Source organism: Chelonoidis abingdonii, chromosome 2, assembly GCF_003597395.2.
Source record: "Chelonoidis abingdonii isolate Lonesome George chromosome 2, CheloAbing_2.0, whole genome shotgun sequence".
NCBI lineage: Eukaryota > Metazoa > Chordata > Testudines > Testudinidae > Chelonoidis > Chelonoidis abingdonii.
In genome coordinates this window covers 199,928,874-199,947,142 of record NC_133770.1, presented here as the reverse complement: position 1 = coordinate 199,947,142, position 18,269 = coordinate 199,928,874, and positions in this window count along the sequence as shown.

The following is an 18,269-nucleotide window of genomic DNA, read 5'->3' as shown; positions in this document are numbered from 1 at the left end:
GGTCTAATGTACTGTAATCACAGTTGTCTCCCTATGTTATAAATTTGGATGTAGCTGTGATCATAGTTTCTTCTTACCCTGCATGGTTCCATGCTGTTAAGTCACTCGTCTAATTTTACATAATCTGTCTAAAGGAGTCTTCATTAAAGAACCTTGATGCTGCTGTCCCCAAAAGGGGGTCCATTTCATTAATATAGGTGTCTTTTTCTCCCATTCCTGGTATCAGGGGCACCATTTAGGGAGGGCAAGGGAGGCACCTGCTTCCCCTGTGTTTTGTACCACATTTGGGTGAAGTTTGCAGCAGGAGAGAAGATGCTTCCCCTCCTCCCCCTGCTGCCCTGCTCCACTGCCGACTGCAGCTGCCCCTGTCCCATCCACCATGGAGTCACTGTTGGCTATGCTGCTTGAGACCAGGAGCCTCCAGATCTGCTGCACAGAGCTGGGCAGGAACTAATGTCAGGATGTTCCCCTCCCATCATGTCCCCAGGTGGACAGAGCACAGACCTCACCCCAGCCCCTGCCCCGCAGAGCTGCCCTCATTGTGCCAGCTAGAGACTGAGCACACAGCCAGCCCCCAAGCAGCAGTGCCCCCTCGGACACAGCGCTACATCCCTCCCAGCACACAGCCCCTAGCTACCCCTGCCTGCACCTTGAGCAGTTTTCAAACTTTTTGACCTGAGCTCCCCCTTTGAGTTATAATTTTTGGTTGCGCCCCCACCCCCCATTATCTGCGCGCACATGCGCACACACACACAAACCCCTTCAGGTGATAGGCAAGAGCTGGAGAGAGGGGCATGTTCTGCCCACCTGGGGACATGGTGACATCAGCCCCCACACAGCTCTGCGCAGCAGATCAGGAGGCTCCTGGTCCTGAGCAGTATGGCCAGCAATGGCTCCATGGAGTTTCCAGGTGCCCAAATATTCCCTGGAATCAAGGTTAAGTTGCCCCCCTGCTCACTAAAATCTGAAATGGTGCCCCTGAATGGTATTAAAAGGTAAATTTTTCAGGATATAACCGGGCTGTGTATTTTAATTCTTTTCTTTAACTCATTTCAACTTAATACTAGTATCCAGCCTGAATTAATATATTTTTAGCTGTTTAAGTATATTCCAGACATGTCCAAATTGTTTCTATCAGGTGCCTGTGGGGAATTACTGAAAACTCAGAAGCACTAATGTTCAGAAACTGTAAGCCATCATGAATGATGATGCTGGGTAAACCTGTAAGATAGAGATGTTAAGAATGCATGTGATATATTTTCTAATGAGGTGTGCTAATTATTCCACTCAGACGGGCTTTTGTCTTCTTTGCAAGTTTTAACAAATCCATAGTCACACTAATACAGGCATCAAAAGCACTGGCTCAATCACACCCATGCAGTAGCAGGGAAGGGGCTCAGCGCCTTCCCTTCAGGAACACAAACTATCACTTGAATTAAAGTAGAATCTCCATTATCTACAGTTGTATTAGTGCTTATATTTTCTTTGTAGACCAACATTTATAGAGTAATATAATCAGACACTTGAGAAGGGCTAACATTCTGCCAATCAGAGACAGTACAATACACTAGCATTATAAAGACATACATAGATAATGATGAAAGGAAGTCAACTCTAAAATCTCAAATGGGCAATCCTATCCCACAGAAGCACTGGCAATGTCTTTGTTTTTTCCCTCTTTCCTGGAACTAAACTTATAGTGCAGAAATAGCTAAGCACTGAAAAGAACTATTGCCAGTTGTTTCAGTTCTCTCAGTAGGAGATTGGCCTATATTGCTCAGCCCAACTAAAGCATGGAATCACAACCTGAAGGGAACTAAAACGATGGGATTAGCTACAAAACAAAACAAGAAAATGAGTCGCTAATTGTGGATGACAGTCTCAAATCTGATCTCTGTAAAGTAAACAGTTTTTGTCTACGTGAGTCCTTTCTTTTCTGATGAAACACATATTTCTTCTATCATGCACTCATTAGGCAAACTGAGAATGCAAATTTATGTATGTAGATAAATATCTAATGTGTACTACTGTTTAACATATTTTACCTTACATCCCTAAATATAAATATGTTCAACACCGGAACTCCCTCCTAAGCCTAGAAAGACAGGCAGTCAGCCTCTCAAATTGTTTACCCTGTCTTCATTCAGTTGCTGCTTCAAAACATGCTCTCTGCTAAACAGCCTACTTTATTAATTAATCTAAATTAAATTTGCTGTTACATGCCTGTTTAATAAAAATGCAACAGTGTATGATCTTCCACAGTCATCCAGGGAAATGTATGCCTCTGCTGTTCTCCAACTCAATGGAAAATGTAAATTCCATAAGGCAAGGACCATGTCTTTTTTTTTTGTACAGTCCTGAGCACATTCTTAGTGCTTAACAAACAGTAGTGCTGTAGTAGTTTGTTTTATCCACTCAAATTTTCTCCTTGGCTTAAAAAATTAATCTCTATTCTGATAGAGTAGTGTGTATGACTCCAATATCTGATTATATCAGATTAATTGTCATCCCATTTCTTGAGAGATGCTGTAATGGGGTGTACAAACCCCACACTGGGCCAAAAGGGTTTAAAGGATAATACTGGGCTCAGGTAGCACTTCCCCTCCAGGTCTGCACAACATGATCCCCCTGAAGAGGAAGTTTTAAAAGGGAGCAACTCAGCTCAGAAGGCAGACTGAGGAGGAAGTCAGACCTAACCTGAGGCCTCCTAGAAAAGGGTGCCAAAGAAACCACCCTTTGGGATCAGGACTAACACTGAGCCAAGTTGGAGCTGAGGGTTTGGTTGACTTTTCTTTTTCTTTTGTTACCTTATATGGACTTGGAGCCAGGGGGAAATATAGGTGGTAGGAAGAGACCCAGGAAAGTAACTTCGAGGGCTCTCCAGAGTGCCAGACACTGCTGACTCTTATACGGCCCTGGATCAGCGCCCCTAGGATGGGCCTAGGCTTCTCTACCAACTGCCTCTGCTGCAGGAAGGGCATAAGCAACTTTATAATCACACTCACCCACTGATAAGAAGAGGATAAGGATATTAAAAATCTGAAGAGAAGCTAAACCCATCCTCTGGTGAGGAACTGGAATGAAAGGCCACCCCACTAAGAGGTGATACTTGCGCTACCCATTAGGCCACCTGGCCCTGAAAGAGCTCTGTTACAGATACTGTTATCTTCCTTTCTTCAGGGAGATACTGAAGGAAATGTATGTTGCACCTTGATTGCAAGTCTAATGTAAGGCAGTTCATATACTGCTGGGTCAACTTCAAGAAGTTTCCAAGCAAAGTTAGTGGGTACAGACTGGAAAGGACCATAGATGAGAAATAGCTGGTTCAAACTGGATTGGATATGCCAAGAGAGAAGCATCTTGAAGAAGCAGCAGAAAATTTGGCTTCTTTCTACTGGTCTCTAAGTTTTTGTTGTGGCCTGAAACGTCACTATCTGTACTGTTTCTTTAGAACTGTTGTCCCACAGTGGTATCTGAGATGCTGCAGTATTCCCCTATGATGAAAGTAGGAATATTGTAAATATTGTATCTCATAGTGCTCTGTGGAACTATTAGAAAGATTGACAAATAGCAACCACAATCGTGAAAACAGTGAGAAACGTCACTTTCACCTTTGGCTGATCCAGATACTATGTTCATTCCCCACAGACATGGAGTTATCTACAGTAATACGTTTTCATCACTTTCATATTGAATCACTGTGGCTGCTGTCTTCCTGTCCTCCATTCCCAGAATGTCACCTATCAACTACATATAATTGGACATGCAGTAGGCTGTTTATTATGTGGATTAAACCAGCACAAACATCAGTGCTCCATGAATTATATTGGCTACTGACCACAATACTGCCAAGCTCCTGGATCACTTGTGTTCTCTTCCATTGGGCTGAGTTGTATAGAACTGCCAAGAGATCTGTATTATACCTCTGCCAGGGAGTACCACAGAGTCTTATTTCTTGTGTGCCTGCATAGGCACAGCATTTTTTCCCTACATTCTCCTATATTGAAAGCTTTATATGGTCTAACATGTCAGAAGACATACTAAGACGGAGATATTCTGCTAAAGAGAGAAGTTTCCGGATGTAAACCACCTATACGGAACTAAGAGTTAGTAGAGGGCAATGTTCCTTTATTGACTGCATTGTATTTTAGATGTATTGAAAAATCTTTCGTTCTTGATAATCAAGGATAATGGACATTCCTTGAGCAAGATCAGAGCTGCCCAAAAACTGGTCATGCAAAAAATTAATAATTTATACTAAAGAAGGCCTGAGGCCACAGAGACCTCTAAAACCTACTCTGTTAGAAACTCTGCTTCACTGCCATCATATGTTCAAGTGGTATTTTCTGAGATCCTCCCTGTCCCACAAGTGAAGGAAGGTGGAAGACACAAATTTATGGAAGTGAACTGCTGGTTAGGTAAGTGGTGTAGGGTGGAGGGTTTTGGTTTTATGGAACATTGATCTACCTTCTATAGGGAGAGGGGAGATGGATTGTTTATTTCCCCTCCTGCTAAGGTGTATGCTATCCAATCTCCTCAGGGACTGGCTGGCTACAGTAGTGAGGGAGCATTAAACTAAAAAACAAAAAGGAAGGATAAAAAGAGAGAAGATATGAGCACTCATTTAGCACAAATTGAGATACCAAGAACAAAATTAATTAAGGAACCAAAGCACATGAAGAGAAAGATAATTTTTCATTGCCTACACACCAAAGCTAGGAGCCTGGGAAATAAAAGGAATATAAATTGCTCATTTATGAACATAAATTCAATCTAATTGGTATTACTGAAACCTGGTGGGATGATTTGCTTGACTGGAATCTTAAAAATCAATGTCTATTACCTATTTAGGAAGGATCAAGTGTGCTAAAGGAGAGAAGGAGTGGCACTCTGTCAAAAATGGCATTACATGTTTCTGATCCACTGATAACTCAGAAGAAAAGGTTCTTGAATGCTTATGGATCAATGTTGCAATAGGTAAAGCACAAGATGGAGTATTAGTTGGTGTCTGCTACAAACCAGCAACTCACTAGATAACAAAATGGGCATGTCCTTACACATATCTATCTATCTATAATGTGTAGGGAAATAAGCTGTGTAATGATGAAAGACTTCAGTTTGAGTGATATATGCCGGAGGTCTCATGAGGCCAGTACTAAAACATTCCTTGGAATTTCCAAATATTATAGATGACAATTTCCCAACTCAAAAAGTGTTGCATTCAACATGAGGAAATTTTAAATTAGACCATGTCTTGACAGTCAAGGAGGAACTGATCTGAGAACTAACAAATAATGCTAGCTTAGATCCAGGTGAATGTGACTTTTACATATCTATAATGTGCAAACAGAATAAAGTCCAGACCAGTAATATATATACTTGGTGCTTTAAAAGGGCCAGTTTCACAAACCTCAAAACAATTATGAGCCAAATCAGCTGGGATCAAGAAATTAATCAGAAAAACATGAATGATAATTGAGAATTGTTTAAGAACACTTTACTGGATGCTCAAAAAGCCAAAATCAAGGAAGAAAGCTGTAGTGTTTAAAGAGGAAGTGAAAGTAGCAATATATAAACAAATGGGGAGGGGAAAGGGAGACGTGGATAGTAATGAACATAAATCAGAAGCTAGGAATTGTAGAAAATTGACAAGGAAAGCAAAGGGACACAAGGAGAAAATTATAGCCATCAGAGTTAAGGATAATAAGAAGTTTTTAAGTATATTAGGAACAATAAGAATCCTAACAACAGTATTGATCCATTACTATCTGGAAATGGTAGCATTACCAACAATAAGGCAGAAAAGGCAGAAGTGTTCAATTATTTGGGGGAAAAAGAGATAATGTAGTCATATCATATGATTGCACTTTCGATTCCAAAAGTATCTCAGGAGGATGTTAAACAGCAGCTACTAAAGTTAGACATTTGTAAATCAAGTCCTGATAACTTGCATCCAAGAATTTTAAAAGAGCTGGCTGAGCAGCTCCCTTGACTGTTAATGTTTATTTTCAACAAGTCTTCAAACAGTGGAGAAGTTCCAGAAGAATGAAAGAAAACTAATGTTATGCCAATATTTTAAAAGAGTAAACAGGATTACCTGGGTAACTATAGGCCTCTCAGTCTAACATCAATCCTAGGCAAGATGATGGAGTGGCTAATATGGGACTTGATCAATAAAGATTGAAAGGAGAGTAATATAATTAATGCTAATCATCATGAGTTTATGGATAATAGATCTTCTCAAACTGATATATATTTTTGATGCGATTACAAGTTTGTCTGATAAAGGCAATGGTGTAATATATTTAGATTTCTGTAAGGGATTTGACTGGTAGTTGATAACATTTTGGTTTTAAAACTAGAATGATATAAAATGAATCTGGCACACATTAAATGTTCTAAAAGCTGGCTAACTGGTCTCAAAATATAACAGTAAATGGGGAGCTATCATCAAATGGATGTGTTTCAAGGAGGGCCTGAAGGAATTGGATCGTGATCTTACACTATTTAACTTTTATCAATGACCTAAAGAAAACATAAAAATCAGTGATAAAGTTTCCAGATGACACAACAATTGGGGGAGTGGTAAATGATGACGAGGACGGGTCTCTGATTCAGAGGCTTCTAGCTTTCAAACCTTCCTTTGAAGCTCACAGCCTCCAACTGCCAGCCAGAGCACACGGTCCTTCAAACAACCAAACAAACAGGCTGACAAACACAAGCTCAGCACACAGCACGTAATCCCCAAACACAAACAAACATACACTACAGACAGTCAGTTACCCCACAGATGCTGTATTTGCTCCTCTTTCACCTGGAGAACTCCCTTGTGAAACTCCCTGTTCGCAAAAAGTGACTGTGCATTGTGTGAATACTTCCTTTCTCTTTTAAACCTGCTGCTGGTTAATTTCAATTTGGTGACCCCTATTTCTTGTGTTATGAGAAGCAGTAAATAACACTCCCTTATTTACTTTCTCCATACCAGTCATGATTTTATTAACCTCAATCATATCTCCTCTTAGTTGTTTCTTTTCCAAGCTGAAAAGTTCCAGTCTTACTAATCTCTCCTCATACGACAGCCGTTCCATACCCCCTAAACATATTTGTTGCCCTTTTCTCAACTTTTTCCAATTTCAATATATCTTTTTTTGATATGGAGTGACCACATCTGCATGCAGTATTCAAGATGTGGGTATACCATTGATTTATGTAGAGGCAACATGATATTTTCTGTCTTATTATCGGTCCCTTTCTTAATGATGCCCAACATTCTGTTCACTTTCTTGACTGACGCTGTACACTGAGTGAATGTAATCTGATATGCATAGCCAGTTATTAGACATTTACATTTCCATAATTCTCAAGGATATTATTATGGGAGTTGGGAAGAAGGTCTCTTAATCTATGCCTATGCTACAGACTTCTGCTATGTCAATCAGGAGTGTGAAAGATGTGTGATTCCTGCCTGACATAACTGTGTCAGCAAAAGCTCGTCATGCTTTTACCAGGATAGCTTGTTTTGTTGGTGGGGGGGTTGTTTTAATAGATTAGTGCAAAGCACAGCTTCATTAGAACTAGTTTGTTGGTATCCTATACTAGTTTGTTGGTATCTTGTACTAGTATAGCTCTACTGGTAAAGTGTTCCTAGTAAAGACATTGCCTTGGGCATCCTAAAAAAAGCACCCTTTTAAATGCTTTACTCTGGACAATCAGATACTTCCTGGTCTGCAATTGATAACAATTCTACTTCTCTTCATCTGCCTCTAGATATATAGTTCTTGGGCTTTCATAACTCAGCCTTAATATAAAACTGTTGCATATTAATTATTGACAGATTTCACACACTTTGTCATAGATGTCCAAGCACAGTTAGTCACGGTTGAAGATTTTGATCTTAATTATTTCTCCATTGAGGTTCTTACCTTATTCTCTCTATCTACTCTATCTTACCTTATTCAGGTTCTTATAATAGTATCTGTGTTCTGTGCCTGTGCTTCCCAATCCGTAAAACGAAGATAACAGTAAAATTCATGAGTTTGTATATTACTTTGAGATGCTCAGAAGTAAAGTGTCAAGTCAATGTATAACATTATTTATTCATTTTGTTTGTAAGTTACATTGAGAAACATTATCTTCAAAATAGGCCCCAATCCCGCAAACACTTAAGCATATATTTAAATTTAAGCTTATGAGCTGACATGAATGAAATTACTCATGTGCTTAAAGTTAAAAATATGCATAAGTGTTTACAGGATGGCGATGGGAGATGTAGGCAGTTGGAGAGGGTATTGTACAGATCTGTTCTTCTTTTCTGTAACATCCTTTCATCAGTATTCTAGCATGTCCCTTTTTGGTCCTGGCCAGAACATGGAAGTTCAAAGGCTCTCAGAATTGAAAAAATTAGGGGGGAATAACATACAGAACTCAGGTTGAAAGGAAATATCCAAGTTTGGGTGAAGGGTTGAGTGGAAGGGTTGAGTGGAAGGGTTCCCTGTGAAGTGAACCTTTCATTAAAAATACGTAAAGATTCAGGCAGATTGTCAGCACTCCTTCATAAGCAAATTAATATGCTCATATTGCATTTAACAGAGGGAAGGATATGAAGTTAATTACTGAACAGCAGGAGACTAGTAAAACATTTAAGTTCTTCTTTGCCAAATTATACATCAGTGTCTTACAGAGCAAAAAACCCTACCACATCCAGCCTTTCTTAAAAGACTGAAAGATCTTCTGCTGGAATAACTGACATGGATTTGATGACTGCCTCTATTTCAAAATGAAAAGTCATGCAAGCAATAAAACCAATAAACAATAGAGAAATTATTAGGCATGGAGAGCTAGCCTGCTAAATTTCAAAATTGGTCTGCCACCCCATTAAATCCTTTTCTGGTTCCAAGCTGTTTAGAGACTTTCATTATGAGGGTGCCGATCTTTCAGTTGACTCTCCCCAGGAAGTCCTTAAGCCCAACTGGAGCCCCATCAATCCTAATAAATGCACAAGGGTCTATATGGGAGTCTACCTGCCCAGTATCAATTGCAGGTTTGGAATCTAGGACTAGAGATGGGTGAAATATTTCAGTTTGTATATTCCAATCTGTAAAACTCTTTCCAATGTTAATAGTTAAAGCAGAAAAAAAGGTAAATTGCAGAATTAGCAGAAGTTGATGAAAACAAAATCTATGCACAGATGCCACATAATATATCTGAAAGCAAACTGCTACTGTTAAACAATTATATAAATACTACTTTCCTATTGAAAGGAAGGGGAACATGGGAGTTCAGAGCATACATTACTGCCCACTGTCAGATAAATTAAAGAACCAGACAGTGAGCAAGGGTGGCAGTGCCAAGAGCAATAACATTTATTGAGTCACATCACCTAAACAATAAACAAAGTGTCCATTATTTTTCTCTCTCTCATTCCCCTTTTGCCCTTCCCTCCCTCCATGAATGGTAGTAAAATAAATGGTCTTGAGAGCCCAGGGTGAAATCTTGTAGATGCACCTGAAGTGATGCAACACAAATAGAAATGATACTGCCCCACTGATCAGCCTCAATCCTAATGTAGAGAGACATTGGGGCAGAGAAACAGTTATGTCCTGATAATCTATTGAATCTTGGACCTCTTCATTTAAAGTACCAGCAAATTACATAATAGTGCCACCTGTGTTTGGTGGCCTTTATGATATAGACACTTAACAACAAGGAACCATGACAACACCACAAACTCATTGAGTTAGGCCACCAAATATTTTATGTCCAAATAAGGCCAGGGTTCTCAAACTCAGGGGGAACCCCTCACAGGGTAGCGAAGTGATTATATGGGGGGGTCATGAGCTGTCAGCCTCCACCTCAAACCCTGCTTTGCCTCCAGCATTTATAATGGTGTTAAATATATTAAAAAGTGTTTTTAATTTATAAGGGGGGTCGCATTCGAGGCTTGCTTTGTGAAAGAGGTCACCAGTAAAAAAATTAAGAGCCACTGGAATAAGGCATTTGGGAAGGACTCAGAGAAATATTTTCAACATGAGAAGAAGCATGGTCTCAGGGTTAAGTTAATGCATTGGGACTTAAGAGATGTAGGTTTAGTTCCCAGCTCTGTTACAGATTTCCTACGTGACCACAGTCAAATCATTTATTCCCTGATCCTATACCTTTGAAGTCAATGGGTGTTTAATCTGTCTACGTGCCTTAATTCTCCATCTATAAAATGGGGGTTGCGGTGGAGTGTGCCCCCCCACAGATTCTTAAGGGGTTAATGTAAGCCTGACAGGCCAATTATGGTATCTGACTTCACCTGAAGGGAGAGCCAGGCTTAATTGAACATGAAGTCCAGATAGGGAGAAGCAGTCTGGTTCATATAAAGCCAGGAAGTTGAGAGCAGGATACTGAAGGGAGATAGTCTGCACTCACTCTCTGGAAATAGAGAGATGAGGAGGAGAAAACCCAAGAGGGAGAATAAGCCCTAGGATCCTAACTTTGGGACACTGGAAAGTCTAATGGTGTTGACTTTACTATTCCATAACTGATCTTGGTTGGAGCCTGTAGGCATTACCATAAACAAACAAATAATACAAGGGTGCACCATCCTGTAAACTCCAATAAGCAAATGGAAGTTTGTAGCGAGGCGGTGGGATATCCCACAGCCCCGTGGAGGGACAAACCTCCCCCAACCCCACTGTGGGCGGAGCCGCTGGGTCCTGCGCCCGCCCCTCAGAGGTCACGGCACAGACCTGGAAGTATAAAAGTTGACCTGCAGAGCTCAGTAGGAGCCTAGCCACTGCCGGGATCAGACGTCTGCGGCCACTGCCAGCCAGAGCTCACACCTGGCCAGCCAAGCCTGCCCTGCGCCCGCTACCCCGACGAGGACTGGCCGAGCCTGCCCCGCGCCCGCTACCCCGAGGAGGACTGGCCGAGCCCACCCTCGAATACTTACCCAGAGGAGCCGATGGTGTTTGAGACAGCTGGTGACGCTACGATGACTCAGGTACCCGACAAGGGGGAGAGCGGAAGTAGCCCGGGGGCAGCCGACCCCAGTCTGGCTGCAGCACTGCCAGAGCCAATGTCAGTGTGTTGTGGCCAGGATCCCCAGTGACAGCAGCGAGTTTCTGTTGCTGCTAGGGCCCCGGGCTGGGATGCAGTGGAGTGGGAGGTCCTGCATCCCCCCTGCCACCCATCCAGGGGTGGCAGACTCCCCCTTTCCCTGGCCTGAGGAGGCCAAAACCTACTATTGCTACTCAGCCCTGCATGAGGGCCTGAGCATACTGACTCAGTGTTTGTTGCCCCCCCCCGACCTAGGGCTGGGCGTAAGACTATTGCTGCTCAGCCCTGCCTGAGGGCCTGAGCGTATTGACTCAGTGTTTGTTGCCCTGCCCTGACCTAGGGCTGGGCTTGGGACTATTGCTGCCCAGCTTTGCCTGAGGGCCTGAGCATTTTGACTCAGCGTTTGTTGCCCCACCCTGACATAGGGCTGGGCTTAAGACTATTGGTAGCGAGGCAGTGGGATATCCCGCAGCCCCGCAGAGTGACAAACTGTGGCCGAGCCGCACTACAAAGTTGAAATAGAAACCTGAATATTATTCACTCACAAAAGTCCATGTATACAAAGTTTAAACAACTATGTAGACAAAGATATATATGATGGAGTTAAAATCAAGTCAATAGTGCTCATTCACTACCTACATACACTCTTCCTCTTCATGTCAAAAGGTCAGGAACTGACTACATATTGATTTTAATGCAATTTAGATGCAGTCTTCTTAGTGGTATGATTACCATAAGTTTGGCAAGCTCTGCTGTGATGATATTTAATATCAGTCTATAAATAGTATGTCATACTGATAGGAAACTCTGGAAAAAATGGGATATTATAAATGTCTTAAGGTAATCTATTACTATATTCTTTCCTAGATCCAGAGTTATGCAGAATCAGCTTAATCTACCACACAGTGCAGTTTATGGAAAAATCATGCAGACTCTAATAGGGATTAAACCAAGAGAGTTTAACAGAAGTTACCTCCAATAACCCATACCCTAGGTGCTGACTCTGTCAGTGCTCTAGGGCTTGAGCATCCATGGAAAAAAATAGGGGATACTCAGCACCCACCAGCCACAGCTGTTTGATAGCATTGCCAATCAGCTGTTTAGCAGCTGGTGGCGGGTGCTGCGGGGAGGGTGGAGAGCAAGGAATTGCAGAAGGTGGGACCTAAGGGAAGGGGGCGGAGTAGGGGCGGGAACAGGAAGAGTGAGGGCAGGGCCTCAGGGGAGGGGTGGAGCACCCACTTGTAAAAATAAAAGTAGCATCTGTAACCCATACCATTCTTAATGGAGAATTTTATCCCTGTTTAGAATTCTATAGGTTAGCCTGATAACTTAATAGAAATGTTATCACTATCTGGTTAATACAATATGATTTTTTTCAATAAAGAGTAGTTGTTTCTTCTAACTGTTGCTCAGTTTGTTGAAGGGCCTATTTTTTCACTGCTCCCACTGACACAACAAAAGCAATTGGCTTAGCACCTCTGGATAATTTGGCCTTATAAGGAAAAAAGGGTGGACTTGTAGCACATGGTGATGTTGGGGTTTTAGGCAATGCCACAACCCAGGATGTGCTTCCATACTGTAGAGTAGCCAGAGGCTGTCCAGTGGATATTGAGGCCATTCGAGCTGCACAGCATCCCAGTATGTATAGATAACAAAGGTAGTGCTTTCCGCTCTCCCTTCCACACCCCCTGGCTGCATCTCCAGAGTTGGACCCAGTATTTTCTCTGAAGCTTTACAACACTTTACTTGGATTGCAATATCTTTGGGGCATGGACTACTTTTTTGTTCTCTTTGTACTGCATTTAGCACAATGGAGTTATTGGTCATGACTACAGCTGATAGGATCTATGATAACACAAATAGATAATAATAATAATGAATAACAACATGTGCCAGTATTTGATTGTTCTAATGCACATCTATAGTTACTCTGGGACTATGGGCAAAACTTGAACTGAAGACCGTCACCCTCTCCCCACTCCATTCTGATCCAGGATGTTCCATTCTATATTATAGTAACTTCATAGTTTAACTTACACTTCTATGGGTCAACTTAAATGGCAGAACTTTGGAAATCCACAAGAGTTAGAGAAACATATTGAGAGTTATTGTAATTTACAGCTCTTATGAGGGAGAGAGACAGCATTGCCAAGCAGTTCAGCAGTGTTTGGGACATGTAAAAAAGTAATTAAAACAAGGAATGGTGGGATAATGCAGAAAGATAGGCTGCAGTTTTCACACATTGTCTCCATTTGTTCAGATTGTCTTACCATTCTTCAGTTTTCAAGTGGCTTTGCGTACGAGTAAAAGCAGGAAGGAAAAACTCCACAAGATGAAAATTCACTTTTGTTGATGTTACTATGGGTCTAATACTGGAGCACACCCAGTACAGGGATGCTGTAGGGCTAGTATAGGTATGGCCAGCATTGGAGGAACAGTGGCAGGGTAAGGGCCTGACTCAAGTCCATTGAAGTCAGTGGAAAGACTCATATTGACTTCAGTGGGCTCTGGATCAGGTCCTACATGGGCAGTTACTGTAAATAAGAGCCACCCCTAGGCCTAATTTAGCTTATGGAAAGGGTTGTCTGGACCCTTGCACCAGCCAGAATTCTTGAGGTGAAAAGATGTGAAAAAGCTACTATTGCTTTCTGCCCCTCCTGGGTAGCTCTTCACAGAACCTGGCCCTTTAATTTTTAAAACAACTGCTTTATAACGACAAGTAATTTATTATAGATGATTTTAAATAGGTGGGTCTATATCAAGGGTCAGCAACCTTTCAGAAGTGATGTGCCGAGTCTTCATTTATTCTCTCTAATTTAAGACTTCACGTGCCCGTAATACATTTTAATGTTTTTAGAAGGTCTCTTTCTATAAATCTATAATATATAACTAAACCATTGTTGTATGTAAATAAATAAGGTTATTAAAATGTTTTAAGAAGCTTCAATTAAATTGAAATTAAAATGCAGAGCCGCCAGGACCCAGGCAGTGTAAGTGCCACTGAAAATCAGCTTGCATGGCGCCTTCGGCACACATGCCATAGGTCGCCTACCCCTGCTCTATATTATCTATCCTTTTCTAAAGATAAAAATCAGTCCCAAAATACCAACCAAACTTAAGTTTAATCATTCATATTAATAAATATTTCCTCTCTATATTCATAAAGATAAAGAAAGTTAAAGCACATCTTGCAGAGAAAATTATGGAAAAGAGCTAGTTTTCTTCTCAGCTTGAAATGACTTCAAATCTGCAAGATTCAATTTGGTACCTTTGCAATAAAACAACTGGGGAGGGCAACAGCTTTTAACAAAGTGGAAAAGGATTTGCTTGACAGATTATGAATTACAGTGCAGGCAGCCTAAGAAAAATATATGGCCACTTTAAAAAGCTGTGACTAATCAGGACAAATGGGGTTCTCAGGTAAAACGTGGATTTGTGTGATAAGAAAAATGACACGTAAGTTATCACTCTAAACTTGCAGATTACAATTAATGCAGCATTTACCAGTTGTGAATCAATCAACAAAACAAAGCTGATGGATAACAGCCAGAGTGAGTTATTTTTTGAGGGGTGGGGTAGAGGGCATATTTGGTGGATGACTTTGTAAAGACTGATTTAAAAAAAATAAAGTGGTTTGTGGAGGAGAGTTATCAGTTTCAGCTGGCCATTAATTGCAGTAATTTCTGAGTCGGTGCACATATTGCTTGTCAAGTGTGCTTAAAAGTGCTTTGGAAGTAAGCTGCTGATGCAGTCTACAAGGAAGTCTAAATATAAAATTGTCATGCTATCGTTTTGCTAATGGGCACCACTGAATAATTCAACTCCAATAAAAATAAGGCAAAAAATCTGTCTCGTATCTCTACATTATGAGTCAGGGTGGTAATTTACTTCTAGCATCCAAGATAAGCTTTTTTTTTCTCTCACAAAGATAAAGAATTCCTGTGGATTTGCTTCATTCATCATGTCAGAAGAAAAGAAAGGGCTACTGGAGTAGCAACGGGGGAATTAGGCTAGGAGGCTTAAGATTTGTAGACTACTCAATGTTTTCTGTCATCTGGTCTCTGGAGAGATTTCCCAGGTTGGGGATGCGGGAGGCTTATTGCGGACTGGGGCTGCTGAAATGGGTGTCTAGAAGGTGAAAAAGAGGTGTGAAGGATGACAGTGAGTGTTCTTCACATAGAAAAAAACAAAAACAAAACATTCTTAACCCTTCCTCCTTTTTTGTTCACAATAAACATCTGCTGGCCCATCACTTTTTCTGTGTACCTTGAAAATGCCTTCTGGCACTTGACAGAGATATTTTCCAACAGTCAGTGTCCCCAGAGTAGCCTGTCAGTTAAACTTTATTATGGAGAAAAGAGTTTTCACTGAATATACAAGGTGCCTTAGTATCTTTGTATAATACTGATGTGTTTTATAGACTGCATCCCATACTCTGATATTTTACATCCATTTTTAAGCATAAAAGACAACTCTAAACAGCCAGTGCCTTAATGGAATTTTCTTAGTTTTTCTATTTTAATGTTGGTTCTCTTATATTTTAAATAAGATGACAGGGTCCACAATGATTTAATTATATTCTAAACCATAAAGCAGGGGAATGCTAAAATGTAATAGAGTCATACTTATTTCAAATGACTGCTGTATTTAAGGGGTTTATTAATGATGGAAAAACTTGATGTGAATTTTTTGCTTTGCAGTGTAAATGAGGTCATCATTAGCATCATTTAAATGAACTAAAATAAAACGTACTTGCCTAGATAATTTTCTCCCTATGGAAGCAGGCAGGGGCAGAAATTCTACATGACAGATGTTAGTCTCCTTGTTTCATTTTAACCCTGGAAGGTGCTCAGACACTATATTAATTGAGGAGGTATAAGAAACTAAATAAAATAGAATAGGCCAGAGTCTCTTTTTTCCTCCACATAAACAAACCTAAATATGTTCCATGTCAAGCTTAGTTAGTAAGAGCAATGAGGTGTGTACACAGGAAAATGATTTTGTCCTGCAAAAGAACAGTACCAGCAGGGGACTGTAGGCACAACTGGCAAAGTCTGATGGGATCAGGGACACTTCAGGAGAAAAGCAGAATACAGTCTGCTCTCTGTTGAGATGATGTTTTAACTGTACAACACAAGGTGCACAGGGATGTGGGAGGCTAGGGCATTTCAGTTCAAAATCTGGATGGGGAAAGGATCAGAGCAAGCTCATTTTTTTTTAACTCTATACTTCAATTTTTAATTGTTCCCTGCACTGAAACATACAGAGTGCCATCTTCCTTTCTAAGCACACGTCTGTCCCTGGAAACACAACACAGCTGAAGTCCACAAGCTAGAGACAGGAATTTAAAAATGGAGCAGAGCCACTCAGAAGGGAGGCAGGGAGGAGAAGGGGCAGGCGGCTGCCCTGCATTCTGAAGGTAAATGCATGGCCAGGGGCTTTTTGCCTGACGGCCTCACTACAGAGACAATGAAGAACTATAAAAGAGAGGAAGTAACTGAGGCCTGGTCTACAACTATGCGTTTAAATCGATTAACAAACAGTGTTTCAAATCGATTTAACGCTGTACCCATCCACACTACACCAGCTCTTTATATCGATATAAAGAGCACTTTATATCGATTTCTGTACTCCTCCCAGACGAGAGGAGTAGCGCTAAAACAATATAAACATATCGGAATTAGGGTTAGTGGGTGGACGGAAATCGACGTTATTGGCCTCCGGGTGGTAATCCCACAGTGCACCACTGACCGCTCGGCGACAGCAATCTGAACTCGGAGCAGCGGGCAAGTTAAACAGGAAAAGCCCAGCGAAGTTTGATTAACTTTCCTGTTTGCCCAGCATGGAGTCTGATGCAGCCACGGTGGCGATGCAGTCCCAAATACCAAAAAAGACCCAGCATGGACCAACGGGAGATACACTACTGACGTCTGATGGGGAAACAAATCTGTTCTATCAAAGCTCCATACAGATGAACGAAATGCCAAAGTGTTAGAAAAAAAAAATCTACAGGCACACGTGCTTGCGTGACAAGTGTAACGGGAAGCCAGAGAACCAAATGGATGCTCATGGAGGGAGGGGGTACTGAGGACTCCAGCTATCCACAGTCCACAGCAGTCCTTGAAAAGTAATTTGCATTCCTTGGCTGAGCTCCGTGTGCGTAGGTTCAAAACATCCGTGTCTGGCATGGTTCAGCGGAATAGCTCCTCAGTTTCTTCCCCCCCCCCACGTGAATGAAAAAAGAAAAGAAATGATTTCTTTCCCTTTCTTCTATGTCCCTAATGTGTATGAATCTGCTTAGTAACGCAAATGCTCGCAACAGTGAAAGAGCAGTATTTGCTCCTCTCCCGTCTTGGTGGCAAGAGTGGTGCAGTAGGACTGGTAACGTCCATATGCAACACCTGAGTGCTCCCAATGCTTTATCTGAAATATGGGGCGCCTGGGTAAAAAACAGGAATGATCCTGGTCACTCCCAGTAAGATAGATCTAGAAAGGCTAATAACCGTCTTCAATCATAGCAACTGGGGCTTTGAGCTTCAATCAGCCCTCCCTTTTCTGTGTAAAAAAAGATTCTGTACTGACCCTGGACTAGATGATAGCAACAGATGCTGGCTTCCTCCCTGCCGCAATGCCGCGTAATTGTCCTGCTGACTGTCCATAGCCCCGGGAGGCTGCCTCCCCCTGCATTTTATCTCACTAACAAGTCTCTGTTTCTTATCCTGCATCGTTGAAAACTTCATGACAAACATGGGGGAGGGGAAGAAATCTGCCACGGAGTCCAGGAAGGTTGCGGGAGGAGGGAAAAGCAACGGGTGGGGTTGTTGCAGGGGGCAACGCCCCTGTGAAATACTGGACACGGAGTCAGCTCGTGCCTTGATACACGGTCCTACTAGTACACTTGCCCCCTATCCTAGGCAGGACTGACTCTATTTAGAAAACCAAAAGGAGAGGATGACTTGGGAGTCATTCTCGCCAGTTATTGCTTTGCGCCCCCGTAAGCCGGACGTTCTAGCAGAGGGCACTCATGATAGCAGCAGACAGTAAAGGGGGAGAGATAACCGTCATTTTATTCCATTTACTCCGGCAGTAGACGGTACAGAACGACGGTAACCATGCTCTGCTATCATGCAAAAAGCAAATGATGCTGCTGCTGTTAAGCGCTGCTGATAAGTATCAGCCTCTGTCGCGGCATCCAGTACAACATACAGTGCTGGAAAAAAAAAAAA